This window comes from Gadus chalcogrammus, chromosome 16 (genome assembly GCF_026213295.1).
Source record: "Gadus chalcogrammus isolate NIFS_2021 chromosome 16, NIFS_Gcha_1.0, whole genome shotgun sequence".
NCBI lineage: Eukaryota > Metazoa > Chordata > Actinopteri > Gadiformes > Gadidae > Gadus > Gadus chalcogrammus.
The window spans coordinates 14,958,616-14,973,945 of NC_079427.1; the positions used below are offsets into that span (position 1 = coordinate 14,958,616).

The 15,330-nt window shown below is 44.7% G+C and overlaps 1 long non-coding RNA gene across 1 annotated transcript; it reads left to right on the plus strand.

The window, feature by feature from the left end:
* The first annotated feature begins 292 nt into the window (after positions 1 to 292).
* On the plus strand, positions 293 to 12,398 carry LOC130406068 (uncharacterized). Its single transcript, XR_008904411.1, has 3 exons — positions 293 to 1,051; positions 1,725 to 1,828; positions 10,842 to 12,398. It is a non-coding gene; the product is annotated as an uncharacterized LOC130406068 (long non-coding RNA).
* The last annotated feature ends 2,932 nt before the right edge of the window (positions 12,399 to 15,330 follow it).

Below are 15,330 nucleotides of genomic sequence, written 5' to 3' on the forward strand. Positions count from 1 at the left end.
AAAAAGATTCCCAATAAATAATTCATTTTCGATACCGTCAAGTAGGGGCTATTTCATAGGTTTGACGTGAACGCCCCCCCTTGGGCGGATCTATTCTTATTGGCCATCAGCCTTCACCAAGCCTTCTTTTTCATAGTATTCCACAATACAATTGGTTGAGGTGCACGCCTTTCTTAATACATAGGCAGTGGGCGTCGTCGCTGCTATTTCTCTGTTTGAGTTTGATTGGCCAGCTGTTGCTTCTAGCGTCACGGCTCTGCCAGCTGATCGGAGTGAGAAGCCGGTTTGAAGAGTTGAAGGAGAGAGAGAGAGAGAGAGAGAGATAGGGGGATAGCCCGTGAAGCGACGAGAGAAACGGGGGAACAGGGCGAGCAGGATATGCCTTTTTACGTCCCGTGTTATTTATTTTATAACAGTTAAATCGCACCGGACGGCTCCAATAGAAAGATAAGCGACAGCGTGATGGAGCATTTGCGAGGCTTTAAGCCACCGAAAGCTCGGGAACTGTCAGAAAAAATTGACAGAGTTAAGGTGTGGCTGAGAGATTTTCAAAGGCGTTTGGTATAGTAGTGTTTAAATTCAGGTGGTTAAGTTTATACTGTCGTTTTGTAAGCATGTACGGTTGATCAGTATGGCTGCTCCAACATTTATTACCAGTCATGCTTAATCGGGGTGATCTTTTTTTCCTTATGCGTTACAACTCAATGTGCGCACCTTTTAAATTGAGTAAGTGCAGGAGCCTAGATTTTGTCACATCGTTAATAGCCTGATTCGTTTTTTAGGGCAGTGGGTTCCACACGTATCGTGTCAGGAGACCCTCAAATGTAATGGACGTGGCAACTTTACAGTAGCCAACCCCGATCAATGTAACGTCAACTATGCCATAGGCAACTGGGCGTGGGGAAAACCGTACATTACGTTTCTTTCAACGCCTAATAGTCATCAACTCGACCCTAAAGAGAGAGTTGCGCATTTCACGCATTAAATATCCGAGGCTGTGGCTGCTGACAAACGCTTCGATGGGACCAATCGATGGATTTACCTTAAAAAAGTGAGTATGTCCATCACACTCATGTCGAAACTTTTTACAGGTTAATGACATTCTGTAGGCCTGCGATATGTCGGACAACCTAGAATTGCATTAGAATAAGGGCATTAACCAACATGAAAGATGGGTATTCCATCAACTCGTCCGAAAGGTCATAAATGAGGCTGCTCGGGTTCCGTTCAATGATCGCTCTCATAGGTTACCTTTAACTGACATTTTCAACCAAAGTGTTGAGGTGGTTTCCCCTTACTTCAGACCTATGGAATCTGCGCATACATCCTGAACCCGTCTGATGGATGGAAATGTCTGAAATCAAACATCGATAGGGGTGGGGGGGGGGGTGGGGGTATTAATCTAAAAAATAACGGAATGTGAGTTTCGTGGTTTGAGAGACTTGTCAAACTGACCATATTGAGCCATCTTGTGAAGACTTTGTTTTATTCGTAATGCAGTGGGCACTATGCTGATTAGATGACTATTACTTTGGATAAGGTTTAGTCCTCTAAAAAAAAAGGTTCTAGAGAGCGAATTCCTTAAGGCCCCACCCTTTGTAGCGCAACATGGATGTGAACAGTTTCGCCTTTCCGCCCTCGACGACCCATTCATTTCCCTTTTCACCGAATTCTTATTGGGCCTACTCACTTTAACGTTTTTTCCTCTCATTTATCCGTTCCAGGTATACCTCTTCAAAAAAACAAAAGAATATTCTTTCGCTGGCGGTGGTTTGATCAAGCACCTTTTCTACTACGTTGAGGAACCTTGGTGGTTTCCATGAGTGAGGTAAGGAAAGACGGGAAGGACTGAAGAAACGGATTGTGTGAGTGCATGGTAGCGGAATGGGGAGCGAGAGACAGTCAATGAGATTGGACTCAACCTGTGGAATGCCCAGACACAGAGCTTTGTAATACTTTATATGGTTCAGGCCGGGTTGTAAGTGTGAGCGGATGTGTACCAAAGTTAAGATGATAGCCTACTAAAAGTATCTCCTAAAAATAAACCATGGCAATGAAACTATGTGAATTAATTAAACACAGATCAAATCAGATGTATAAAAATCTAATGTGATCATCAACCTGTTTCTTGTTAAATGTACATTGTGGTTCAAATTACTATGGAATAATGTTGATTAAAAAGAACAGGCTGTTACGATCCTTAAAAAGAACAGGCTGTTACGATCCTTAACTGAGTTGAGAGTCAAGGCATAGCAACACGGTCAAACCACTAAATAAAATGGCAGAAACATCCCTAGCGTTCCTGCTACGATTCAGTTTACCCCAAGACACGTTGTCCTCCTTTCCATTCAGCGTCTTATTTGCTGTGCAAAAAGCGGATAGGAAAGAAAAAACTGCAAAGTCACCTGTCTAATCTATGTCACTGATTAGACGGAACAAACATTGCACAATCTGCCCTCCTCAAGCTTTGCATGGTAAACCAGAGCTGAAGGATTACTTGCCTTGGCCTTGTGCAAGCAGTGGACATTCCTGCTGGCCGGCCTCTTGTCTCCCCTATAGTACAACACTTATTACCCCTGCATGGGGGAGGAGACGTTCCCGTAACCTTCTATAGTTTCCACGCCGCGGCGCTGCTCCAACAAGCCCACGGTGGACGGTGGATGTTGTTTAGAGAGCATGCTTTCTTTTTTTGGCTCCTCTTAACTTTCCTTCCCCGCTAGATGCCCACTTGAGGGGGTTGAGTGGAGCGGTGTGCACGTTGGACTCCAGCAAACCCTTGTTAAAACCTCACCAGGGGCGGCTCTGCCATACCCGCTGCTCTGTTCTCGTCCCCAATGCCGGCCTGATCCTCTCTGCTTGTCTTATTTGGAATAGGCGACCATTTATTCTAAGTTGCAACGCAGGGGCGTCAGAATGCAACCAACGGAAACATTAGGATTACCAGGGTGTCACGGTTTAAACTCTTTCCCACAATACCATCCCCCTCCCACCACCACCTCCGGCCCGACCCCACCCGTGCAGGAAGGCCAGTGTATGCAACTCAACACTGGTGTTGCATAGGAGCCTTTGGTGTGGCAGTATCCTCCCTCTTAAAGGCCCGTAGTGCGATACCATTATGGGAGGGAGATCGGCCCGTCACGCAGAGATTGTGAGACGGCTCCTAATGTTAGATGAATCACCCGAGGTCAGCTTAACACTGAACCGTATTAAATATGCGGCCGTGTAATGGCACTTTGCTCTTTTTAATTGAGTTTGTAACAAGGCGACCATGCAAACAAGTCAGAATTTATGCCTTATAAATGATACAAAAACATAACTTTGGTTAAAATGAGCACAGTCATACAATAGAGCAATGCTGGAGTTCTTTTGAAATGGAACCTTTTATCTATTACCACAGAACCGCTTTTTTTGTTGTTTGCATTCAGAAGTGAGGCCTGTGTACACTCCTTAACACTATCCAAATCTCTCTCAGTCTCTCTCTCTCCTTCGCTTGCGTCATCTTATTTGAATGGTGGTTATCTCTGGGCCGTGATTGTTTTCACCACATTGCAATGACCCTTGCGGTGGTTCACTAGCATGGCTTTAACAACCGCGTGGATGAGATTAATTCAGCCGTCCAGCAGTGACGTCCTTCATACGACAACGGTGGTGCAGTTAAAGGGCAAGTAAGAACCGGATGACGGTTCATTGTATGGGCAGCTCACCGCCCCGTCCCCTCCATCATATCAAGGCCTCAACGCCTACTGGCATACTACGTGTTCTGTTATCCACCAGGCATGGACGCAATACCACTGCAAACATGTGTGGGTTGCAACGTGAGAATACCACACGGTATTAACAGAGCCCTAACGATACATAAAGGGTTCCCTTTCAATGATTCCCTTATATATTTTTTTTCTGTGATCGGTTTAGAGAGAATAACGACCGAGGGATGTATCGAGTGGCGGCGGCGTTGGTATATAGCCGAGCAGCGCTGGTACATTGATGGTTATTGATGATCAATCAGAGCGGGGGAGTATCTGCGGTGACAATGCGGTAGCCGCAGTGAGCTTGCACGTTTCTCCGGGGCCACGCCCCAGTGGCGTAACACCACCACTAGACCGCTAGCACGCCAACGTGTTGGCGTTGGCCGACACCGTATTCTACGGTGACTATTGTGTACCGTTTGAAGGCCTTGTTGGTAGTTACTGTGATGAAAGGGGACAGGAGGATGGGAAAGAATATATGGCGTTTTTAATACGTGCATACGCCTGGAGCCTGGAGTGATTTTTATATCCCCGTCTGTTTAATGTGCAGGTATTGTGCTATGGTGAGTTGGATTAAGTCGCACACGCGCACACACACTTTCATCTCTATGCTAGCTGGCTTACAAAATGATACCACTACACACCTGTGGCTATCGGCTATAAACTCATACATTTCACAACTTAAATGGGCGCTTACTATTATTTTTTTCTTGAGCATTCCTTCTGTGGTAAAAGGGATGAGGGGTGATCTGTACAGAGACGCTGACCCCTCAACGCATGGCCGCGCTGTTTAAACCTGATGCGCCCTGAGTCCTGAACCCCTTGGGTGCCATCAGGAGTCCACGTCAAGGCGTCTGTATGCGTTTGAACACGTACAGTGATGCACCCTGGCCTCAATGGGCTCTGCGGCTCCAGTTTTTTCACACCCTAGCGCAACTGGCCTAGTTTAAAAACAGGTGCTATTGTGCCTCGCACAGCGTCTAAAAGTCACACACACACACAATAGGCTCCTATAGTACATTGTATGTATGGTACAGGAGAACGCCGTTGACCTGTATACAAAGTGCAGCCCTATGTCTAACTCGACGCCCTTTTGCTGCTGTTTAGGAGAAGCGCTATGGGGTGGGGTTCTGTTCAGTAAGGAGTGTCTGAGTGACTGGATGCTTTGCAAATATCCCTATGGGCCTTGATGGATTGATTGAACCGTATAGAGCCAAGACAGTCCTGCAGGCACTATAGAATGCTGCAGGGATCCAGGGCGTTGTGGTGGTGGTGGTGGGGGTGGTGGTGGTGGGCCAGACCGGGCTGTGCTACATTGGGATGGTGTGAGTCGGGCCAGCATAGAGGAGGAGGAGGAGGAGGAGGAAGGGGAGGAGGCGCAGGGCCTCTCTACAGACGGACTGGAATGTGGACCATATGTAACAGGAATCTGAAGAATGTAGCCAGGCCTTGCTGAGCTGACCAAACTCAAAGTCACAAAGACCCACTGGAGCACATTAAGACGGGGGGGGGGGGAGATGAAACTAAGAAATTGCAGATGGGACAGAGGGGGATCAAATGTGCGTGATGATTTTGAGGAAGAGGAGCAATGATGAATGAAGAGTAGAAGAAAATGGTGCAAGGGACTGATGTAGGTGGTGGTCGGAGCCAGGCAGGGAGACCAGGGGTAGAAGGGAGCGATGGGTTGGTGCATTTAGAGGAGCAGAATAGTATGAGCATTGAGGCAGGAAAACGGTTGTCATGTGTTTTTAAAAGGAGATGAATTGTTGTGCACTCACCAAAGCAAAGTATGGATATGATGGCGATATTAGAAGTCCACATGGTTTGGCAGTAAAGGAAATGTGTGCACGTTCTTTGAGCCGACGTCCTGCTGCAATAGAGTAAATAAGATATGCGTGTATTGTGTACCGATTTAGCCATTTGCTTTTTACTATTTGGGGAATGACTAAGGTAACATGCAGTACCATCCCAGAGAATAAATGAAGAGGGTACACTACAGTATGCCTACCTTTGGTGTGGCCATTTTGCTAGCTTGCCTTGTACGTTTAGGCTAGCAGTGAAGTACGTGGATCAGTTTCATTGGAAGGTACCATTTTCTTGGTTGAGTTATCGGGTTGAGTGCGCTCTGGTTAATGTGAGGTCTTCACATAGCTTTGTTTTGACGTATATCTCTACCCTGGAGTTACAAGGGACTATGTAAGCAGCAACAGTTAAGGCACACACACACACACACACACACACACACACACACACACACACACACACACACACACACACACACACACACACACACACACACTTAGCCTGATGAGTTGCGATGTCCTGGGATTAACCTGAACCAAAGTAAATGTGTTGACTGGGATTTCATTGAGAGCTTAACACACATCTGTTTCATGGCTTTTCAAACTAATGAGAAATGTAGTCTCTCACCCCATTAAAACAAATTAACTGTATGGATAGATGTGTACCCTAATCCATATGGAAGTTGATTTCAAGTTATTATGACGTATGAAAATGTCTGTATTGTGTTAATACTAATTTTTATCAAGTTTCCTAGTTTACATAAATACAACATGTTACCAAATGGATAGACTAATGGTTAATTAATTCACTTTCATTTGTATGGGGGAATGGAAAATATTCAGACAGATTTGAATATGACTTTATCCCTCAAAACCAAGAAACGATGTAGTACAACTGTAGACGTCTTCAAATAATTGGAGTAATACTTTGTTTCAGACTTTCTTTCTCCATTCCCAGGCAGCAGGGGTCGGGGAGGTTGAGACGGGGTAGGATTAAGTGATGTTGGTTAATTGAATTGTGACATTTGTGCCACAAAGGGCTGGTTCATTTACTATTCAGGCGCATGCTACATTTCTGTGTGCACGCTAAACAGACCCTGGGGGACGTAAGAAGATGTTGGACGTAACAGAAGAGAGGCAGGTTTATTGTAGAACTCTTGGATAGAAATGTGAAGCTGGAGCATCTGTGGACAAATATTAATAAATTCAATCCGTTTCCCCAGAGATGTTTTCTGCCTAAGTTGCAGGAAGCGGGGTGTCCGATGAGATGCAACTCAGAGTGGTTGGTTTAAGGCCCAAAATATGCCACTTTATACATCACCTTCTTCATCTCTTGCATCTCAAGAGCTCTATAATTCATCTGCAATTCATGGTATTGTCACCAATCCACAACCACGCCTATAATTGCGTGCGTCTGTGTATGTTTCTGAAAGTGTATTTATTAATCATCTCTTTGTCCTGCTCTGTGTTTGCACCAGGCACACATAGGTGTGTGTGTGTGTGCGTGTGCGTGTGTGTGACACACTCAACAACCTCAGATACTGGATACATAGGATCCAGTATGCAAGGTTGTTGATCAGTGACATCACTGAGCCAGATAATCCTGAAGGCTACCTTCAGCCCCTCTAGTCCAAGTGCCCACTGACCTCAATGCTACAAGACTGCTGTACTTAGAGGCAGGGTCTGCTGTATGAAAGCACATTCTATTGTTTGCATTATCTTTTTATATGAAATGTCCTTCATCGTTTGGTATCTCTAAAAACAGACCAGCTGGGACAAGAACACTATGGTCTTTCCCTATGGTCTTTCCCTTATGGTCTTTCCCTATGGTCCCCTGGTATTCTCCATCAAGAGGCTTTCCTAGTCCCAACGCCCTCCTGATGCGTCCCAAACCGGTTTCCCTGTCTGTTCTTTCCGTTCGCTCACGATGCATGAATAAGTGTTGTTCATGACGCGGAGGGGAGCGCTGACAGGATTACAGTCATGTGCTTCATGCATTCTGCGGCACATGTACACGCGTTTAGCTACCGTCATAATGGACTGGATAATTCCCCAGCACTAGGTTTCGATTCCAAAAACTGATTAAAATGTGAATACCTTTTACACCTATGTGTTCATACACATATCCTGTTACAATAACTGTCACATCAATTACGGGCCTCTTGTTTTTTTGTTTTTTATCTCCATCTTGGACCAGGTGCCAAAACTGTCATTATAGCGCCAACTAATTTTTACAGTGCTGGCATCCATGTCTTACAGATATCAATTACTAACACTTACGATGCAAATATAAACAATGTGTGTATGTGCACGGGTGTGTATGTGTGTTAAGATCTAGAGGCGGTTTTCCCTCCAAGCCCATAGCAGGCATCAGCAGGACGGGGCTGCTGTCCCTTAGCTATTGATCTGCTGCAGACTTCAAAGCAATTTTCGAGGGGGGCCTGGGGGTGGGAGGGGCGGGTTATTTATTGCTGGGGATGGGTGCTTGCACGTGGTCACATGCACACCACTGAAGATTGGTTTATGACACGCATACACACACGCAGGCTTGTGTATGTATTTTGTGTGTGCGTCTGTACATTCACCTTGAGGGTGGGTAAAAAAATATTGCCACGTTGGATTGATAAAATACGTCACATGGCTGATTTACCACTTTATCCATGTGGGGCCACAGTGTGGGGGCCTGCAAACGTACTCTCTCTTACCCAATCTGAATTAACTTGAGACGAAATGCATGTGAAGATCACCAGTCTTCCAAGGGCTTCCATGAGGAAACGATAAACTTGGGGGTTCAGGTTTATTTTGGGATGGTTTGGCAGACCGGGAGAGAGACGAAGTCTGCCTTGGTTATACTCGGATAGACCAACGTGTGTGTGTGTGTGTGTGTGTGTGTGTGTGTGTGTGTGTGTGTGTGTGTGTGTGTGTGTGTGTGTGTGTGTGTGTGTGTGTGTGTGTGTGTGTGTGTGTGTGTGTGTGTGTGTGTGTGTGTGTGTGTGTGTGTGTGTGTGTGTCCGGCCCAAAACAACATTTATAGGCGTTTTCACATGGAAACTGAAAAAGCATGTTCAGCCTGATGCTCCGGCTGGCTGTTATTGTCCCAGGAAGCGTTAGCTGTGTGTGATAAATCACTCTGAGGGGTACACTCTGTTCTCCGTGTGTGTGTGTGGAACATGGAAGAAAGCATGGAACACAGTTGGCTCATAATCAGTTCTAAAGTTACAGTTTATAAGGCAAGGCGCTCCGGTTTAGTAACACAACAGGTTTGTGATTCCCCACAAGAATTACTCACAATGACTAGGTCATTGTTCGCTGCTTGGTTTTTCTTCTTCCCATAAACCCACTGATATTTACATAGAACGTCGCATAGGTATATACTTAAATCCAGGCCATTTGTTCAAGACCAATATGTTTTTGATGACACGACTGTGATCCCAAATGAGTTGTAATGATCTGTCCAAAGCAACAGAATTATTTACTATTGGCAAAAGGCATATATGAAAAGGGATGAATGCTTTCATTGTCTGCCTTTGTAAAAGTTTGTAAACGCATAGGCCTCCAAGACCCCTTATTGGATTGACAGAAATGATGAGGCGTAGGCCTAGCTGTGTGCCCAACTCATTGGTCCTGTAGTTGTCCTGGAAACTACTTGTTGTTGGTTTTTTGCAAGAACAAAAAAGAATTACAAGGTATTTTATGGAATGAACGTACTGTGGGGGACACCCGTGGAGAAAAGAACATGAACAGAATGGATTACTCTCCTTAGGATTCATGCCTCGTCTTCTTAAAGCGCTGGAGGAGCAAACAATGGGAAGCTGTACAGTGAGATGGAAGCTATTGGAATGGCGCCTAGACTGGCAGTGGGCGCAGGACTCTCCATGGCTCTCCATGCCGTCAAGTTCTGGAGCCGCTGGCACTCGCCTCATCGCACTGACTTCACAATGCATTCTTACTGTTCGCACCATTGGATAGGACGTGGCTGTGGCTTTCGCCGCAGCTCTCACTTTTACTCGGTTTGTGTGCACTGTCTCGGCAAGCTGAATGTGGCATTGGTTAGATGCTATTGCTCTGAGGTAATGCTTTACCTTTTAGAGGTCATCCCACAGAACCTTTCTCTTCCGTTGGGTTGATTGATGTGGTGACTGGAATATTCCTTAGGTATGTTCCTTTACCGTCCTGCTGTAAATCCTCTCTGTCTGTCTCTCACTTGAGCTCCTTCTTAGCTGGCATGCATACCATTGTGGTCCTCGTGAATCTTATCTCCTGCTGCTAACAAAGCTTGACGGAGCCTATCGTGAACCTACTTAAAGAAGTGATCCAACGAGCTAGGGGAGATACTGTTCGCCTTGTGTAACGTGACGTCTCCTGATTATCCCCGCACAACATTGGCCCCCTAAACTTTGAATTTAGCACAAGCTTTAGGAACTGCGGCCCATTCACTCAATTCTCTCGCACTTCATCACGGTGCCTCTGGGGAGTGAAACAACAAAATGATGTGCGCGTGTGAGAGAGAGCATTCCCAGTTCCAGAGCTGTGTGGTCCCCCAGGGCAGTGCTGGGTTCCTAGGGCTGTTCCAGGGGTTGTGAAGTTCACTGCACTGCTCTAAAGCTGCCCCTAGTCCTTCCCTCGAATTGTGAAGAATAAAGCTACAGGCAAGAGCCAGACGACCTAGACTGCAGAATGCTGAACGCGATCCCTCCGAACGAAAGGCAGAGCGAGGCCGCTACACAGGGTGCTATTACTGAGGGCATTCTCAACTAGCAGACACACATTTTCATCCTTAATTTTTGAAAATGTACGAGAATAAATATAAAAATTGAGAACATAGTCATGATTCAATTATAACTCCCGCTGAGGCCTCCTGCTCTCATGGTGTGGAAGATTGCCTGCTAGGATTAAACTGCATTGCTGAAGGCTTTACGCTGTGAGAGAAAGCCCTCTGGCCCTTCTTTCATCTGACCTAAATTGGAGGGAATACCCTCGGTGTTCATGTATATGCCCCTTAAGACAAAACGCCACAGTGCTCGACTCATCGGGCCAGTCACACATACAGTACACAGGAATTAAATAAACTTACTGGGAAAAATGTATGCCAAGCTTACTGGAACTATCTGTGTTAAATTACACCAATAGAAAACTGTAGTGACTATTGGAAATGGTTAAATGGGAAGCATGTTTGTTGTACAGGTGTGCCTTTTTAAAAGGCAAATAGACCACTATGTCTATACCTACCTGTTTTTTTTTAAGAAACAATTTTCTCTCCTCTCTCTCCCCCTCCTCTGCTTTCTGTCCCCAGGTTTCACCCAAAGACTCACCCTGAAGAGGTGTGAAGTTTTAGTTTGTGTGTGCATTCTGGGTGCCTCGTGGCTGACCCACATCAGTTCTTCACTGGCAAGCTTTATGTCATATGTACCAACTAAAGCTGCCAGCTGAAGAACTGTTGTGGTTGGCTCTTTCCTGCACCTCAAGACCCCTCTCATCATGTGAGATTTCTCTCCGCCTCCATCCAGGTGACTTGTGAAGCAGAGGGGGAACAACTCCTAGGAAACGTACAGCATTATGTCACTAAGATGGATGCCACTGAGATAAATGTATTAACATGCATGTCAAAGGATTTTTTGCTTCTACATTGTATCTTGATTAGATTTGATTATATACATAGGCCTGATTGTCTTGAAGGTCAATGTAATTTATATTGATTTTACTTATGTTGTTAATGTTATTAATGTCCAGTATGAAACAGAAGAGGCATGTAATATTCCAATGTATGTTTCACCAACCTTGCATCAATGAAAAATGACATCATATTTTAATAAAGAATATTACACATCCAAGTCGTGATTATTTATATTTTTCATTTTTATGACTTTAGTATGAGTCATTGGTTGTGTTTTGAATTCACTGAATACTGAAATGTTTTTTTGGTATCACATAACCATGGAAAAAGGCAACAGTGAGATAAGCACAAATTCCTCTTTGAGGTGTAGTCAGAAACCAACACCCCGCTCACAGGATAGACTCTAAAAACCACACCAGAAACCAACTCGCCCCGATATCACATTCGTCTTTGTGTTAAAGATCTCATATTGCACCCAAAACACTTTTCTTCCATTGTTGACATTGTCAACTGCTGAAAGGATCAGCTGGTAATATTATCACAATTGTGATTAGCATTCTCAAAAGTGTGGTAGAAATGAAATGCACTACCAAATACAACACGTCATTACCGAAGATACTAAATCATTGAGCAATTGATTAAGATCAGAAATAAACTATGCATTCATATGCATACATAACGATAATTCTTTTTTTAACCAAATTGATAAATGATCAATACTGTAGGTGAAACAGCTAGACTTTCTGTAGCATTTCTCTCTATCCATCTTTCTTTCTTAGCTATTCTCATACCGACTTATATTTAAAACTAACCACGGCGTGTACTGTATACCTGAGCAGCAGACCCAACTGCACCCGAGCTGCTCCTCTTTCTAGGCTGTGATACTGGCTTCAACGGGCAGTGCCCCGAACAGGAAATGAGAGTGAACATGTCCCTGTAAAAGCTGCCAGCGAGCCTTGAACAAAGGAAAAGAATGTTCTAGAGCCTTAGCAAAACCAGATGCCCCGACGTTCGCTTGTTACAGGGCGCATGCTCTCGTTTGCACTCACTTGAACTGCTAAACAGACCCGAGAACTAGGCGGAACACCCCCCACCCCCCCCCAAAATCTTCCTGTTTCTTAATCAATTCCTATCCTAAGTGACCACATTTTGTAGGCAGAGATCCCTGTCTGCATCTTAATGGTCTCATACTCCTTGCCTGTTCCCTTTTTCGTTCTGACATGCTCGAATGACCTCTCTTGTAACCCCAGTTACATGCACATGATGAAGCAGGCAGACAGACTGAGACACTCTGCCTCACGGCCTAGTACACTATCTCTGGGCTACGGCAGCACTGCAGACGTTTTCTGCAGTGAGCGTTCCAGCAGGCCGCCCAGGTCTGATCCCAGGTCCTTTACCAGGTCAGCGACATGGTCTGCTCCCAGGTCAATGATATGGTCTGTTCCCAGGTCAGTGACATGGTCTGTTCCCAGGTCAATGATATGGTCTGTTCCCAGGTCAATGATATGGTCTGTTCCCAGGTCAATGATATGGTCTGTTCCTAGGTCAGTGACATGGTCTGCTCCCAGGTCAATGACGTGGTCTGTTCCCAGGTCAATGATATGGTCTGTTCCTAGGTCAGTGACATGGTCTGTTCCCAGGTCAATGATATGGTCTGTTCCTAGGTCAGTGACATGGTCTGTTCCCAGGTCAATGATATGGTCTGTTCCTAGGTCAGTGACATGGTCTGTTCCCAGGTCAGTGGCCAGGACTGTTCCCAGGTCAGTGACATGGTCTGCTCCCAGGTCAATGATGTGGTCTGTTCCCAGATCAGTGACATGGTCTGTTCCTAGGTCAGTGGCCAGGACTGCTCCCAGGGCAGGTCAGTGACCAGGTCTCTTCCTTCATCAGTGACCAGGACTGTTCCAAGGTCAGTGACCAGGTCTATTCCCAGGGTTTGCCTGCATGATTATCTGGAAGGCCATCATCCTGTGTGCATACATTAAGAGGGTGTGTGTGTGTGTGTGTGTGTGTGTGTGTGTGTGTGTGTGTGTGTGTGTGTGTGTGTGTGTGTGTGTGTGTGTGTGTGTGTGTGTGTGTGTGTGTGTGTGTGTTCGCCGTGGCCTGGCCCGTGAAGGCAGCTGTGGAAGTTGATAGGGGAGTGATGTCAGAGAAGAGGATAGTAACAAGATGGCCGTCGAACAGCCAGCATCAGACACTGAAGAAGGACAGCTCATCACCGCTGTAAGCAACGATGAATCATCGATGTAAGCTAGGCTGTTAATAAACATGAATGTGGATCCTTGGGGTTATTTCTCTATGCCGTGTCAGGGACTTGCCTGAATAAAAGCCTGTCATTCATTTTGTGAGTGGGACGCCAAAAAACGTTTTTTACGTTATATGTTTGCCGTAATTTTAGATAGTAAACCTTTAAATCCAACCTTAAACTATTGTAGTACAGGGCTTGTGCACATGGCAAACAGACATCCTCCTACAAGGCACATATACTGTATGGTATACGCTCTCTTAAATTTGATATGGCATTAGAATTAACCATCTCTAACTGTGAGCCTCTCAGTCAGCACCAATTGAAAACCATTATGCAATTAACTAAATCATAAATAATGATCACCTATTATAAAACTAGGGATGCTCCAGACTCGATTAAGAAGCAACATTGAAAAACCATTGGGAAGGGATTGGGTTAGGTAATGTACCTTTACATTTCAATCAATAGTTGATCAAATATTGAATTTGGTGGCACTGTTTATCAATGCCGTGCAAATAATTATTTTGAATACATTAATCAATAAAGATTTACCAAAAGAACGGATGAGACGGCAATTTAAATGCCATAACACTATCACATCATATCATATACCCTTTGGAGCACTTCACACTGCCTTTTTTGAAGGCATCTTTTGAATTGAAAGTGATACATTAAAGACGTATAGTGCAACCCTTTAATATGAAGCTAAATACAGACTGGATTGTCATAGTAACATGTGGATCATCAACTTTTTATTTGACATGAATATCTTTCAAATACGTTGGCCCAGGACAGAGCTTTCATTTGCAGATGGCTCCCTTTTGCTTTGGCCAAGAGATGGATCTAGCTGCTATGCATCTGTCCGTCTATGAAGGGGACCCCGAGGAAAGTCTGCACAAATCCTATAATTACTGCTTGATATAATCCCGGCTCAACTCCTCAGTCCCTTTAAAAACACGTATTTCTGCTACTGATTTCCCCCTGTGTCAGCTTGTCGGAAGATCTGATGTGTTAGGAAAATGTGATCTGTTTCCCTCATTGCCTTGTCCTGTTAGTCTAACTTTTAGCAGCGTGTTTTGAGCGTGCATGTGCTAAGATAAGGGGCAAGAATAAAGATGGGAAGCTAAGTGTATGTTGCATTTCAGATATACAGTTATGGATGTTTTCTGTAAAGGAAAAGAATGACTAAATGTGAGACTGTTTATAAATCAGACTTAAAATCAGTAATGATCTCTTAGATACATATAAAATCCCCCTGTCTGTTCTGAACCCCTCAACCTAACCTCTGATCTACAGCAGGACGTAGCTCCCATGCATCTGAGGAAGGAAGAAGAGGGAAATCGTTTACAAGCTGCTTAGACAGATTATCCCCGGTGTCGACTGCTGCTGGCAGTAGGGCAGAGCGCTCAGACCTGACCCTGACACTGTCAGGGCCCACGCTACCAGACTGTAGCCCAGCATGGCCCTGCAATCCAGCCTGACCTGTGACTCCCGCTGCAAGAAGTACATCCATGATCTGGATGGATTGTAGAAAGGAAACAAGGCAGGGACATCAAGGCCCTTGGGGATGACCTCTTCACTCAAACAGAAACGGAAAAGACACAAACGTGATTATGCTAGATATTGAATATGAGGATTTAATGTGAAAACCTTTGGAATAATTTGTGTTTTTTTAGAATCATCATAAAGTCATTGAATATATATAGTATGTTTGGTTGACTTCTTCAATATTTTCTTTTTGTAGGTTTTTAAATTCAAAATGTGTCGCATTCCGTAAAAAATATATCCTTCTAAATGCAGAATCTTCAGCGTTAAATATTGGATTATTCATTACGAAACCCATGAATTACCATATTAATAATTACCTAAATGAAATGCTTTGTAAAAGGAACACAAATGGCAGCAGCGCTCATATGAGTA